Raw genomic sequence first — 16,829 nt, forward strand, 5'->3', positions numbered from 1 at the left:
ACTTGAGCCCCGCACCGAACTACGATTATTCAGCGACTTTACCGCTCGGCTGCTAGCAGGCACCTGTACCTGTTCAGAAATTTTCATACCATCTTCAGATTCAAAGCTGGATTTTGGAGCAGCATTATTTTACAATATATTTACAATGTATTTACAGCATTATTATTATTAATATTTTTTTGTATAAAACAAAGAACATATGTTTTGTATGTGAATGATTATTTTCTGATATATATCGAATTCTAGATACATTAATTAAATAGTTTTGAGCAACGTTGTGACACCCACTGATACTTTTAACCGGAGTTTCTGCGTAAGCCTCGGTAGCGCAGTAGGTAGCGCGTTAGTCTCATAATCTGATTTGAGTAATCTGAAGGTCGTGAGTTCGATCCTCACCCGGGGCAGCTTGTTTTTTACTAAGCTATGATGAGTAAAATTTAGGTATCTTATTAATTACTTTGATTTTTCGTATCATTCGAAAGAATGTTACATCAGTAAATTTTTCTCAGGCTAAATATTTTATTGCGTTATTAATTAATTAAATCTATATTTATCATTAAATATAGATTTAATTAATTAATATTAGGTACAATATTCCATTTCGAAATTTTAACGAACAATATGTTACTCAGCAGAATGCGTTTGCATATTTCTGGTACTAATTTTAACATGAATAATAATTTTTGAAAGATTCAATAATCTGTTTCTTGGAAACGAACACTAATAAAGGTTTTTTTAAATATAACGATTAGACGGAGATAGAAGTTAAAAAAAATTGAATAGAAATTTTTTTAAAAAATAACTAATTAATTTTTTATTTATTTTTTAAAAAATAATTTTTAACAGAGATTTTCAAAAAGTATTTAAATAAAAAATAAGCTAAAATTTATAATAGAAATTATAAATCACCCAGAAGAAATTCCTGAAATCCCCAGATTTATTTGATTTTGGAGATTTCAGAAGAAATCTGCATTTTTAGACGTAGTTGTGGAAATTATAATTGTCATTGAAAATTATTGGGGAAGCGTCATTATAGAAATTATTATTGTCATCGTGGACTTATTTGCAAACGTCATTGTGGAAATCAGAATAGAGCAAAATAACATGATTAAGAAAAACACGAATAGTGCTCTATTTAATTTCCTTTACTTATGTTTTTCATTCAATGTAAATAATAAAAACAAACTGCCCCGGGTGAGGATCGAACTCTCGACCTTCAGATTACTCCAGCGAGTTGATTATGAGACTGACGCACTACCTACTGCGCTACCGAGGCTTCAGCTGCATTATCGATTAAAAGTATGAATGCAAGTTACAGCATTAAGCACAATTATTTATTCAACATTTTTCGAATTCGGTTTATTTTAGATATATAGCCATTTATGTTGAAAAATATGCTATTTTTTATGCAAATGAAAACATTTTGATAAAGAAGATGATCAAACTTACTTTTATTACGTACACAATATAAAGATTTTAATTCATCGTTAGACAAAAATCTCGTAAATTAAACTTTTGTACAGTATTCTTTTTCTTATTTTTAAGGAGCTGTACCTTTAAGCAGTTGATTCTATTTACCTATTTCGGGTGCTAATTTGTGATTAATAATTTTTAAAAGCTTCATTTATCATCAGTTCTCATATTTTCAGGTTTTGTGTCATGGAGGGGGGAGGGAAAGGGAAATCCCGCCCTTAAAAAATACAGTAAAATTTTAAATAAAATCTCGTATTAAAATTCCAGTTTACAGTCCAATAATTTAAAGACAAGTTAACAAGTTCCTTCATGAAAAATTTAAAAAAAAAGTAGTTAAAATACTATTATACAAATCAAAATGTATAAAAAGTTAGAAAAATGTTCAAAAATAGCAATTCAATTCTCATGCATTCAAATTTCAATTTATCTCTTGAAAAAGCTAAAAACAATCATGAATAGTACACTAGATTAAGAAATGTTTCTCAGAAATTATACAATAGCTCCTTCTTCAAAGTAAAGAAAAAAAAAAAAAAAAAGTAAAAAGCTTGTTTTGAAATTTAGATTACACTTAAATAAAAATTTAACATTAAAATACATTAAAATTAAAAGGTATAAAAATTATACTATTGGACTGGATTGGAGGAGAAACAGGGGTACTAGCTTCTTTTATTCCGCTTTATTATAAAAGTGTATTTTAGATTTTTATTCTGTATAGAGGCGAGGACGCATTTGCGTTAATGCTGAAGAAGTTTTGGGAAAGGGTAGGAGGAAGAATGAAATTTAATGGTTCCTTGAAATGCAGTGAAATGTAGATAAGAATGCATAATTGAGTAGTGATGTGAACTCCAACTAAAAGAGAAAAAGTACAGAACAATACGTGAAAGTGGAACAATATGTGAATAAACAATATAGTGATGTATGGAACAGTGAATAGTGAAATGAGTGAACTAAATAAAAGCCTATAATAACTTTTCAAATGATTGACAAGCAATGCACATATGCATAGGCAATGACATCTGTTTTTGATGAATAGGATTTTATTGTAAGTGAAAAACAGTTAACATGTCTTGGAAGTATCGTAAGGATTTATTTTATTCTAACCAATTATTTTTAGTTTGACTTTCCTGTGCATCCTGATTTCAGTTTCCTGCCGGAATGTAAATTTTGTTGACGTAGATGCAAATTCTAAACGTGTTTCAGAAGCAGTATTTAAGCTGCGTTTCAGGCGTTCAAAAGGGTAGTAGTAGTAGTAGTGGACTTGTTTATGCTGCGAGTTTGAATTTAGCTCTCTAGCTCGATGTTCGACACCCTTCAGTTTATACTGATATTTCTCGGCTCGGCTTTGCTATGTGCAGCCGATTTAGCGTTAGTTAAGCTAAGGAGCCAGTCATCAGATATCTTAATTTACTAGTGATTTGTTACATTCTTGTTTTCTGTTAATTTACTAAGTCACAAGTAGTGGCGATGAGCACGAAGTGCGTGCAGATGTTCATTTTAGTTTAAAATAAAAGGTTAGTTTAAACGTTTTCTTCTTCTGCAGTTTATTTTCAAAAAACAAAGCGAGAATTCATTACTTCATCTTCGACATAGGTTCGAGGTTACCAAAGAATACAACCCACAAATAGCATTATTATTATTCCTTTTAAATATTTGCGTTGGGTGCTATTCTTGAACTCGTTCTTTTAAGTATAACAAGAAATATTTTTTTTCCATAAATAATTTAAATTTAGGCTTCAATCTGAATCAAAATAATATAGTAGGATTATAAAAACTGCAATTTAAATTTTGCTAGAAATATCTTAACCTGGGATACTTCTTCATAATTAAGACCCGAAAATCTAGATAATGTTGCTAAGTAACCTTTTCTTATACTCAGTTTGCCTCTATGCCTTATATATTTATCGAAACTATTACTGCAAAACTGCAGTTGCTGTTTCCAATTAATAATATGCCAACAGAATGCTTTTACTATCCTTGCAGCACCATCTGTGGCTGATACCAGTTAAACAGTTTGCACAGTAAAATGCTTGAGGGGAAGTCTATTTTATACATGTTTTTATTTTAATTAACTTAAGAGAACTGCTTTACTTTGCAAATGCGTGAAGATGCAATATTTTTTAAATGATAATTGAATTCGGGTCACTTTATATTTTTATTCTTTAGTGACTTTTTATAATTTTTAAAAACTTAGTTATTCACCGCTTATCACCATAATTACAGCCAACAGTATTCAGTATTCATAGTATATATAAAAGCAGCAAAGTCTCAAGCGACCCGAACAAGGACACAAAGCATCAGATGGTTCTTTATCATTTATATTATCATTTTATATATACGTATGTACATTTCTCCTATTATAAGATGGACTAACCTTCTGGAAATTATACTGCTAAAAATTAATGATACGCTGTTTTCCTTTTCGTTTCTACATTACATGCATTCTTGCTGCAAAGCAATCCCATATACACTCTCAAATTTCAACAGAGCGCGTACGAAACCAACTCTTATATTATTAATATTTAATTAGAAATATTAGAACCTTTCCATGTATTTGTTTGGATTCTTCTTTCCACGTAGAAGGCGGTTTTTCCTTTTCTGATTAATAAAGTTTGCTTATTTTGCATTTAGAAATTTTGATACCATGCATTTCACAACATTTTTGAGTTATGGAATAGGAATATTTCTTTTTGGAAAGCACAAAAACATATATTTCAATCCACAGCTTGTTTATAGATTACATTTTGAAAGAAGAATAATTTTTTAAATAAAAAATGGTATTACTCATTTCAACTAATAAGATCCAGAAATTTTATTCCGTAACATTTGCTTTTTCATAATTCTTTACCGAATTCGTTCTAAAAATGTGTAAATGCACTCTGTGTGTATATTTAATGACAGATTTAAAAAAAAAAAAAATTGAAGCAAATAAATAAGAATAAAATAAAATAAAATAAAATCGAAGCTGAAAGAAAAAAAAAATAATTTAAAAAAAGAGAGCGAGAAAGAAAAGAAAAGGGAAGGGGAGAAATTTTAGAATAATTCACACATAAATTTGTATCCAGAATTCTACTCATAAAAGGTAAGCGATAGGGCAGACTATTTTGTAAGTTACAACAATAGCAGATAATTTCTCAAGCATTAAGAGTTCATATGGCTTCTATCTCAGAGATATAATGTAGATAGAATTTTCACTCATTGTCTCTTGATTTCATCGGTCTCTTTGTTTCCAGTAAAAAGATACCAACAGTTCCAAGCTGTGTGGCACGAAAAGTTTCTTACGGCCGCTTATGGCGTCTTTGTCCTTTAATAATCTTTCTGTAAAAGAAACATTGAGAAATCAGACCCAGAGCGGCGAAACCCGAACCGGTGATTGTCACAGAGATCTGGTGTGGGGACCACACGCGCAGGGGGTGTTCCTTCCAGATAGGCAATGATGGATGGCAGCACGTTGATCGTTTGGCTTATGAAGTGTGTTCCATGCGATTCGTTTTGATTCGAGTAGCATTTAAACTCCATTACAGATCGGAACCTCTTTGAATGATAAGATTAGACCGCGTATTTGTATATCGCAGAGGCTTGCATGGGTTCAGTTTGTCTCACATTTCATCGTATCATTAATTAAATGCATAGCTCATGAGATGCCTATTTTCTTCGTATTTTTTTTCCTTCACTGGGAAAGAAAATCAGCCAGTAATTTAAAATAATAAAAATAAAATTAATATCAGTTTTGATAAGTTTTTAAGAAATAATTAAATTGGTAATTTTATTAAGATAATAAATCTAATAAACTTCACAATTAGAGTAGTTTTCGTAAACCTAATAAAGTGCTTAATATTTTTCATTAAACCGATATTTCATAATAAATCTTGGTTATATATCTGTTCCAGCATGCCAAGTGACTATCCTGTAGGACTATTAATTTGAGGAAAAAGTGGTTAAGGTTTAGTACTTTGAGATAGCTATCTCAATTACGTAGCAATTCAAGCGTCTCATAAGCATAGGGGTCAGCGGTAGCTGTCACGTAAAAAAACTGAGGTTTGAAAAACCGTTATGGCATGAACGTTTCTGATTGAAATATAATGTGTGCCAACTAAAGTTCCAGATTTAATATGCCCATAAAGATACTTTAGTTTTAGACTTACAGTCGGCAAATATTCCAGGAGCGTTGCGCAAAGAAGCAGCGAATTTTGATTGTAAAACTGAGGCAAACAGCTCGATAACAGACAGATCGCCATGCTCTTTCTTGATCCAGCCGGTTTCTTTAAAACATTTCTAATGCGCATGACAACTTTATTGCAAGTATCCGAAACTTAAGAGTAAAAATAAAAGAAGGTAAAACGGAAATCCTAACTGTAAGGTTCCGTTATGTTAATTAGCCAGTTGTTTTATGATTTAGATCTTTACTGTCACTTCTTCCTTCCGTTCCCAAGCTAGATGCAAATTAGTTCGCTTGTATTTAAGATGAGGTTCTTAGATTATAAGTTAGAGCGTGTTCTGCCTCTCTAGGTCACGTTAATAGGTTGCTAGCTCAGCTAGGATTAGTAGCCTTCGGCCTTGCATTATAATTCCGATACTGAATCTTCACGCCTGTTAGATTTCTGAGTCTACTTCGAGTTAAGCTAATCTGTTTAGCCTTTGGCTACTAGCTTATTTAATTTAGATTTTACATTTGACATACTGTTACTTTTAATTATATCGCTTTAAGTGCTGGCTGAAGAAAGTGTGCCTTCTGTTGTTCTTAGTTATTATAATAGAGTCTTTTACGCCCTTCTCGAGTTTCAGTGGTTGTTTTAGACTTCGAGATAGTTCCCTGCTAGTCTATCTTAAGTTTGGTTACAGTTTATAGTAGCCAAAAAGATAACTAAAATTTATAGACGTGTCATTTAACATCTCGATAGGCAGATATGTGAGAAAATGATTACAAATTTCATCAGGAGAATACGGTGCTGTAGAACAAATCGTAGAGGACACGTGTCAGATGTTTTTAGTTTTTAAATCGAAATACTTACCCGTTGTAAGTATGCAAAAATATTTTCCATTTTCTAAAAATAAAGTAGTTTACTGGGCATATTCAATCAGGTGCTTTTATTGGGACACCCTTACCTTCGAGCAATGGGAATGGATTACTTTGGTTATAAAAAAGCACGCGAAGGCTATCTGCCTTAAGGAATGAAGCTTTCGTGGGGAATTTTTAAAAAAGAAACTGGACTTTTATTTTCTTTGCGCATGGGCAAAAACCACGAAATCCCATGCAGCCAGCACGTTTGCATAGCTTTGAATCCAGGTCAAGCTACCAGCGTTCAGAAAATTTACTGTTCAGCCTTTGGTGGACCCTTTGAGCAACAGAAGCACTTCCAAACTCTTCTCTGAAAAAGTATCTTCGAGAGGTTGGGGAAGGAAAAATGACATAAGAACTTCTCGTTTCCATTCTTTTGGGGAGTTACGAATTGAAATTGGGATGGTTGTGAGCAAATTACTTTCCTGTCATCACTTGTGATGAAATTGTCAACGATGAAAATTCTATCTTCATTACCTAAACTTGGGTTCGAAAGCTAATGATAATACGAATTCATTTTTCTGTAGCTGTATTGCGATGACTGTGTCGCTAATGCTAGAATTTAGGACAAACCACGTAATAATAATTCCTTCACATAAATTTCAGAAAGTATGTTCCTGTATGCTTTGGAATAAAATTAAGCACCGAGTAACAGTTTAGAAGATACATTTAGCAGAAAACAGCGGCAAATGCGGAGTTATTTAGACATGCTACAAAAGATAAAATTATGTCGTTAAAAAGATACAGTAAGAGGCTTTGGATAACGCAGAATTTCGTTGGTGGGATATTAATATATAATATCCCACCAACGAAGCACTTGCGCTGCATTACCATCATATCTTAACTTCCGAGAGTCATCTTTACGAAAGAAATAAATTTATATGAATTTATAACTAAAGTTATAAAAACTGATTAAAAAGTACCTTATTAGAACAATATTTGAGCTTCTGAGTAATTGTCAAATTTTAAACATTATTTAAAAAACTTATTAGTAAATTCAAAACTAACATTTATATGCATATTAATAAGTATAAGATTTGTTTTAAGCTACTATTTAATTCACAATAAATGTCTTTTAAGAATTTAAAAACTGAAGAGGAACTTCAATATATTATTTATAGGAATTAAAAAAAATTAGAGATATTTAATTATTTAATTCTGTGAAGAGCGAACGAACTGAAACTGAATGATGTCTTCCCATATTGTATTGCCGCCCCCCCCCCGAGGCTGAGCGTTAAAGTCACTGAACACTGGTTGTTTTGATCTTGATTGGATTTCAGACGAACGTGTTGATGGCAAGGGCGTTTTCATAGTTTTCCTCATGTATAACTTATATAAGAGCCAGCTTCTCTAAGAAAGGCCATTCAAGGTGTCATCTCTGCCCTTAGGCAAATAAAGTTATTAATACGCAATTTAATGTAGCTTTTGAAACCTGTGATAATAAATATTGCTTCGCTTCTCTTGCTTCAGGTATTCTTAAGTAATAGATCCTTAATGAGTAACAGACACTTGAGTTGGAAGATTTGTTTTTACTTACGACAGAGTATTTTATTGATCCTTGCAAATAATAAAAAAGTCCGTGGCTTACTGAAGATTCCAAACGAAAGCATGAACTACATTGGAGACGATGTTCGACTATTCCAATTACGCTTGCACCTTTCCTTTTATCATACTGTTCTCGACATTAATCCCCTGTAATTGGACGTAATGCCCGACCAATGAGGCGTCAAAGAGGGGTGCTTTTAAAGGGGGTGCTTTAATGAGGGGGACAAGAGGGGACATCACAGAGCACGCGTCCTCTCTGAGGATCCGGTGTCAGCCACAAGGGATTTGAACCCTTTTCCTTTTCCTAATCACAGTATTCTGGAATTTCGGAAAAGTGAGAACATTGTGGGAACCACTGGGTAGGGGATCAAGTAAAAGAGAAGGGACATGAGCAAAATATTCCAGCTAAGGTTTTTGATGTAAAGAATTTTATTACTAACAAATAGACAATCAGATATAAAAACATAGTTTATACTTTGTAATCAATGTAAGAGTGCAAAAATTTTAACAATTTCTTCCCAATATTCCTTTATAAGGTTCTCGATGTTTTGGAAATTTTCTGAACAAGGAGTAAAATAACTCCTCGAGCTAAGCTAGGAACAAAATTCAAATAGCAATTTGTCTGAAAAGTTACTATGTCAATGGGAAATTAAGATACAATCTCAGTTTAAGCAAATATGGATATATAAATAGTTTTTTTCCTCAAAATTAGTTGTACATATAAGTATATATGTATATAATGAATATATAGAAAATAAAAAACAATTCAAGAACTTTATTATATTATGCTCTGATAGCTGCAACAACAGGTGGTAATATTGTAAATGAAAAATTAAAATAAATCATTTAAATCCATCCCGTATTCAACTAATTTCACGAAAAAGTGCAAAATAAACAGTATAAATCAAAAAAGAGAAGCAATAAAAGAAGTGCAGTACTCCTATTGCTTTTGAACACAAGATTTATTCTGTTTTTATTTTTGCTTAGTGTCCTTCTTGTTCTATTGAATTTATTTTATATTGCCTAGAATTTTATTTATGTGTCATTCACAATTTTCAGTTTCAATACAATTGTTGCTCTACTGTTACACTTTCGAAAACTAACTCGCCCCTTTTTTTATGTTTTTATGTTTATTGAATCTTATATACATAGTATCATATATTTCAAGTGTTGCTTTATTTGTGTGTAGGTAAATTAGCTATTTAGATTCCATCTGTTTGATAAAAAGTTTAGTTTTTCAATGAATTTTTAAGCAAATTTCTGGTTTTGATGCTATTTCTTTACAATTTTTTTTCTTTCTATATTTTTACACTACCCACTCCAGCTTGTAGAGGTTCGCCTGATGAAGACACAAATTTCTATGATTAATTTTCAATGATTTTTTGAAGTATTAAATTGAAATTTATAATTTTTATCATCATGGACTCAGAAACAGGTTGATCCATTTATTTCTTCCCTTGCATGAACACACTGACAACTATGGGGGAAAAAACTTAATAATCTTTCTTCTTTTACTGTTTTTCTTTTTTGAATAACACTTTTTTTTCCTTTACCTAGCAGCACGACTGGTGGTGAGCGGATGTTCCAGATGATCGCTCCCCAGACTGTTACACTCTGTGCTGCTCAGTAATGTTACATTGAACCACTTCACCTCTCTGTCTCCAGACACGAATGCGGCGGTTATCAGTACTGAGAGTAGACGTGAAGATCATACTTCCCCAATCGTACATTGTTCAGCTTGAGCAAGAGCGGCACAAGGCAAGACGACACTGCTTATGATGGAGTATCAATCCCGAGCGTCCATTAAGACGCTTGGGATTGATAGATCCAAATGTTTAATGGACGCTTGGGATCTGAGCCCAGCATCACCTAGTCTGCGAATCTTAACCTTAGATATCCCGGGATCCTTGCGATTTAGCAAATGGCGTTGAATCAATGATAGCAAAATTGTTATTGAGGATGTGACATCTCTTCTAAACTGCGCGATAATTTCGGATACTGGTGGCCTGGAGACGTCCCTAGCAACTAACGCGGCTGACTTAGCCTTCGGTGGGCTGCTGGTTCCAACAATGTACAACGAAAATATCGCTTCGATCAACTTGCCGGATCAACCTATTCGAATAATCGGCATCTTTCAGAATTATGATGTGAACCCTCTGACAACTATTCGTAGGGCCGTCGTGTACGTCTTAAAGGCATCTTTCGTTACAATGTTGTGTATCCAAGCCGTAAACGCAGTTGTAAATACTCGTTACTTACCGTACCTGTCCTTTTGCATTCTACCAGCAATAAACTTCAGACGTGCCTTGTATCGCTCCATAATGCAATGCAGACTTGTTATGGAAGTTAAATCATTTACATAACTCACCAAACCGCATTTGTTTGCCGCGTTTCGTAGTTGTGGCTCAATTTTTTTCTGCTTGCATACATTTTTTTTCCAACAATGGGTGTGTGTATGTGTATATATAGTGCATATGTACATATGCACTATATATATACACGTGTATGTGTATATATAGTGCATATGTACATATGCACTATATATACACATACACACACAGATGTAATGATGTGATGATGCTGTAGAAAAGTTAATTTGAGTAAATGGCGAAATGTTGATCCATAATGAACAATTCGGAACTTAAAGTTTCCTGAGCCAAAGCTATTCTTAATAAGCTTCTCTATTGGATAACTACGCACTTTGCTTACAGATCTGTGCCCCTAGGGCGCTGCCGCCATGCTTTCTTAGTAACGCAACAATACCAAAAATGCAAATGTTATGAATCCAGGAACAATTAGAATGCCAAGTGTATTGCGGCCCTAAATGTCAATTGGAATAAAAATGGATATTTAATCTGCCTCTCCTGCCAAGTTTGCTGTTGCTCATTATGGATCAACAGCTATGCAAATAAAGTTTTCTACAACATCATTGCATCTATAAACACAGATATACAAAATTAAGAGAATTTACAAAGTATGTCTATTTTTACGAAAAGTATTGAACCGACGTTACTTTGAACCACTCACTAAATATGCCCCTGAAGAATTATGCAAATATTCAAATTCAAAATCGAATACGTAAGTATTCGACTCTGAATACCCGTCTGCCACGTGGTGATTTTGGAGGGCATATAAGCACACGATGCGATTTCGGTGGTTTGGGTGCTCGTACTCCTTCACGACATTGTCTGTGTTTCTTGAAAGAGTTGGATAAATTTTATAAGGTATCAGGAAAAATGAGTAGCCACGATCGTACGAGTGACGAAGCTAGATGGAGAATTGCCTGGAGATTGGAGATAGGCCAATCAGCTGGTCGCTACAGAGCTCCATGAAATGCCCACTGTTGTCTGGAATTTTCGAAAACATTTTCAGAACACTGAATCTAGTATATGGAGAAGACCTGAACAAGGTCAACCAAAATCCGTACCGATGAATGAGAATCTTATTTGCAACTTTCAGCTCTGCGACACAGGGCTGTCACAGCTCTATAACGTGAGTCCTTCTGTTTAGCCTTTACAACTGGGGTACAATACTAAAGAACTAGGTTCTACTGCTCCTTGCGATAATTATTCAGCTACTTGAGCTTCAACAATTCTTTTTTCTTGAAAATGGAAAGCCACAACGCTGATGAAATTTAGGTTCATTATTTATTTTACCGACATGAAATATCAGGTTCACATTTGGAACCTGATGTTCCATTCAGGAACCATTTGGAACATCAAATTCAATATTTACTTCCGTTTCGCCATTAGTTAAATCAATTAGAAGAATATACAACGTATTTATTTCTTATGCTCACTGAAATATGTTTTTAATCGTAACTCCATTTTTATTTATTCATATTTTACCCTGCATTAACACACTGAGTTCTACGATGACGTTGCAAGACACAACATCATTTCCTTCTACACAAATGCCAGCACTTCACTTACAGTCATCAACTTGAATACTTTTTTTTAAAAACAGCCTAATGGTTCTACTCGGCAATTTCCAAACCCCATCAAGGTAGAATTCGAAGGGCGTAATTCTTCACCAGTTAATTTAGCAAAAACAGATTTTCTAAGCTTGTTGTTGTCTTTTTGTCCCTAAGAGCATATTCTAGTTGGATCATTTACTTATTCAAGGTGAATTTATGCTTTGATAGAGTTAATAATACATGCACAAAAAAAAAAAAAAAAAAAAAAAAAAAAAAAAGGAGAGATCGGTCGCATTTCGTTTTGTGCTGGTATCTGTGTTGGTCGCAATTTCTATTTCATTAAAAATGAGAAAATTCTCCCGTAGAATTTTATTGAAAACTAAAACATCTTTATTATGATCGCTCAACGGCGGGCACACTTTAAATGATCGGCGGACGCCACAGTGCCCGCGGACATAGGGTTGGGAACCTCCCTAAGCAATGTTGCTTGACTTCCAGTGTCCATTAATGATTTTGCTGTTACATTATCAATCATTGCCATTTTATTCATTATTAACATTCAAAGTGGTTACTTATGATTTCGAATTCGTTCTAGGGCATACCGAAGCTTTACAACCAAAAGCTTCACAATTAAAACATGCAATTTCCTTATCTTTATGAATACAATTTTTAGAAATATGGTTTTTCAAATCACAGTTAAAGCAAATTTTGTTATTACGACTTTATGGTGTAAAGTATTATATTTCATATCAGATGTACTATCATATTTTACTTTATTTTTATTCACTCTTTCGTTGTTTGAGTTAGCTGTATCAGGGTCAATGTTCCTTCTAACCTTCTTCGGGAACATGCAAGGACCTGACTCGGAACAGAAAGCTTACTAAAGCTATGTTCAAAACTGTGGGAAGTAAACAGGATACACAAGAAGGGTATACAAAACCCTTTATTTTTTCTCTATTTACAATGATTTCCGTACTTCGGAATACACCGACCCGCTACTTGGGGTCAAAACGTAAAAGTATAAAAATAAAACTAAACTCTAATTTAACTTTAGAATAATAAACGTGGAAGATTGGCCTTATATTAACAAGAAGCGTATGTAGTACAGAGAACTGTGAACACTACAATACGTTTAAAATTTATCAAGAGGATTAAAACCTCTGGCCTGGAAGGCAACAAGCAACTGCGTAACTTCTAAGGTAAGCGGCCTGCTTCGACTCACTGCTTCCTCTCTCTCGCTTGGCAAAAAGCCACAACTTAAATACTTGGCGTTCGCCAGACAAACTTTCCATAAAAACCTTAACGCTTATAATTCTGGCCGGAAGTAGAAAATAAGAAATGATAGTAAAGATTTAAAATAAAATAAACGTTAGCAAAACTTAAGATCCTTACATACTTCCCGCCAGAGTTAATTAGTTTGAAACTGAGGTCTAAAACGACCTTGTTGAAAACTTTTAGCTCTAGAATCTAACGCGAGGCCAATCTTTTACAAATATTTTTCGCTAGAAACTAAAAATTTAAAAGAAAGAAATTTGTTTTTACAACAGCAGCTCCCAGGATACACAATTTTTTTTCATCTGTACTGCATCCAAACAGGAGCTCTTATTCAAATCTGGTTCCTTCCAGAGATCTGGAAGGAAAACTAGTTTAATGAAATGTTACACAATGAAATGGCAAGTAACATGTATAATTATATTTCACTTAACATTCTTATTTCATTCATGACTATTTTAATTATCTCTCCCCGTGCTCTCTGACATGTGTTGTAAAAGAACACCAAACACGAATGTGTTTCTGTCTACGTGTTCCACACTTCCTCCTACAATCAAAACACTAACGTGTTAAAATTCAACATAACAAGACCTCTTAACACATCCTAATTTCAACTCTAAACCCTGAGGTACTATTCTGAAAGTGTCTAACTCTGAAGTGTAGCGTCAGAGAGCCTAACTACATCATTCAACCTTTAACACATATTCACCATGATCTAGACTTTTTACAGTCACACAAATAAAAAAAAAAAAATTTAACATTCATTTTTACCATATCACGGTATTTCTTAACATTTAAAATAACAGTTCATATTGTATATAAGAACATATCAACATGCCGTTAATTTTACACATTTGAAAACATACATTAGTAGTACATTGTTAACTTCTATTCTTTTCAAAGCAAGTGCCAATTCTTTCTACATTGAAATACTACATTTCAAAAAGTCTTTCAGACTAAAACTTCTTTCTTGCTAGAATGTTTTAAATAAAATTTATACAATAACTTTTTACAATATTTAAGTCTTTACACAACGCTATTATACATCAACTTTAGTTTTACGCGCGAGTAATTGAAAAACATAACACCAAAATCGGTAACAACTCATTTCTCGCCCTTTTGGCGATAAAGGTAGACCTCGCATGAGGTAAAACTTCTTGAAATCTGCCACTTGCAGTAAGAATGAAAGATTAACTTAAGTTTGCAAAGTAACATAAAATTTTACTTATCTTTGTGATATTCGGACATCCTTTTCTGGGCCCAGTCCTTAAAGGTATTGCAGATAGTTGTGTGATTTATCCTCCTTCTTGTACGGGCTCGCCCTTCAGTGCCTTCCTCTGGAAGCTTCCTTTTTTCACCAGTTCGGTCACCCTTGAATACCTTCTTTTTCTCCTCTGCTTGTGGTCTTGGCCGTTTGATGGCAGCTGGTCTTGGCGGAACCGGGAAACTTCTTTCGTGTGCCTGCTTGGACCTCGTTGCTGGCCGTTCAAATTTTCCTCCGCCGCTGATGGCCCTTCCGCAGTTCGGCGACATTTGCTGCGGAGAGTCCTGTCGGATGAGTAGATCTTCCGTTTTAGAGCCGGGTTATAGTTGCCGTCATTTCTCCTGGTTCTCTTCACATACGTCGTCCTTCTCCCTTCTTCATTCTGGGGGTGTTCGTGAACTCTCTTTTCTGGACGGTGGAACGGCTTCTTTTTCTTCCTACCTTCAATTTTCCCGCGGGGAAATTTTCTTTTCACTTGCTCCTGCCTCTTAATGGCTTGCCCTCGTACTTGTCGTTTTTCCACCTCTGGAGCTTGTGCCTGCGGTGTCTGCCGTGCCGGATCCTGCAAAAGATCTGAAAATATTTGCATTTTATTACGATCAAAGTAGGGTTTGATTTGATCAAAGTTTGCGGAGCAGGTTTCACCATTTCTGGCTTTTAACACTACTACAGCGTGAGTTATTTTTTCTATAACATATGGTCCTTCAAAGCGTGGAAAAAATTTGGCAGTTTTATCTTCTGGTGCTGAAGAAAGTGAATGCTTAATTTTTAAAACTTCATCCCCTACTTTATAAGTTACTCCCCGTCGTTTCAAATCATAATAGAGCTTCTGTTTTCTTTGTGCTACTTCCGTATTCTTCTTTGCTTCCTTAATTAGTTTTTCCATATCACCCATTTTAAATTCTGGGGCTCTTTGTTGCACATAAAATAATTTATCTAACGGCGTTATAATCTTTCTGCCTAAAAATAACTCAGCAGGAGTTTTGCCCGTTGTATCATGTTTTGCGATCCTAAGGGCGAAAGCAAATTCATTGACATAGTTATCCCAGCTTTTATGAAAATTTTTAACATAACTACGGATAATTTTCACTATATTTCTATTGACCCGTTCCGCTATATTTGATTGCGGCCGATACGGGACCATTTTTAAATGACGTATGCCCAGTTTTTGGCACATGTCTTCAAATATATTACTTACAAATTGAGGACCATTATCCGATATAACTTTTAGGGGCACCCCGTATTTTAAAATATATTTATTTAAAATAGAATCAGTAACTAATTTCGCGGAGGCTCGTTTTAAGGTAACAATTTCGGTCCACTTACTAAAAGGATCAACCATAACAAGGAGATAGCGACTTTTATTTAACTGACTTTTTGGGAAAGGGCCCAATAAATCGATGCCAATTATTTCATTTGGAAAATCGGATTTAATACTATTTAGAAACCCGGCCGGGCGGAAATTAATATAATTAACTGCTTGACATGTTGGGCAGGACTGGACATACGCCCTTGTTAACTTTTGCAGTTCAGGAAAATACACTGCTTCGCGTACGCGTTGGATAGTTTTTCGAATACCAGCATGAGAAGCTAAAGGGCTGTCGTGTAATTCCTGCAGAATATTTAATCTAAGACTAGCTTGGATAACAGGTCGAAATTCGTTGTTGGAATTTGTAGTTTTTGTATAAAATAATAGACCATCTATTAGTTTGTAATGGGCCGCCCTATTTCTTATCGCCACAATATCTTGGTGGCTAAAATTTTCAGGATCCTTTAAAGGATCCTGAAAATAAGGATAAATGTTTCCAAATTCAGGATCCTTACCCAGTTCGGTTATTACAGTTTCTCGGGAATTTATTGTACATGCTGTGAGCATTGCCACCTTTACGGTATTACCTTGTTCATCTATTTTAATTCTTGATAGGGCATCTGCTACGATATTTTCCTTTCCGGGGGTATGCTTGATTACCAGATTATATTCTTGCAGCTTGAGTGCCCATCTTATTAACCTTGGGGATAAATTTTTCCCTGAGTACAATCTAGTTACCGCCGCATGATCATAGTACACTGTTATTGGCGCCTTTCCAAAATAGACTCGGAACTTTTGCACTGCTAACAGAACTGCAAGTGACTCTCTCTCGGTCGCGGAATAGTTTCTTTGTGTTTGATTTAAAGTTCGGCTAAAAAATGCCACGGGCTGCTGATTTTGCGAAAGTACCACTCCTACCGCATAATCCGAAGCATCCGCTGAAATTTCTAAATTCTCATCGTTTTCAGGAAATTTCAACACAGGGGCTTGCGTT

At 34.4% G+C, this 16,829-nt stretch overlaps 2 non-coding genes across 2 annotated transcripts; one reads left to right on the plus strand and one right to left on the minus strand.

Moving 5' to 3' along the window:
* The first annotated feature begins 317 nt into the window (after nucleotides 1-317).
* Nucleotides 318-404, plus strand: TRNAM-CAU (transfer RNA methionine (anticodon CAU)). Its single transcript is given in 2 exon segments — nucleotides 318-354; nucleotides 369-404. It is a non-coding gene; the product is annotated as a tRNA-Met (tRNA).
* Nucleotides 405-1,186: 782 nt separating this feature from the next.
* Nucleotides 1,187-1,276, minus strand: TRNAM-CAU (transfer RNA methionine (anticodon CAU)). Its single transcript is given in 2 exon segments — nucleotides 1,187-1,222; nucleotides 1,240-1,276. It is a non-coding gene; the product is annotated as a tRNA-Met (tRNA).
* Nucleotides 1,277-16,829: the final 15,553 nt, after the last annotated feature.

This window comes from Stegodyphus dumicola, chromosome 4 (assembly GCF_044657685.1).
Source record: "Stegodyphus dumicola isolate Sdum_Otavi_A_Nest chromosome 4, ASM4465768v1".
Taxonomy (NCBI): domain Eukaryota; kingdom Metazoa; phylum Arthropoda; class Arachnida; order Araneae; family Eresidae; genus Stegodyphus; species Stegodyphus dumicola.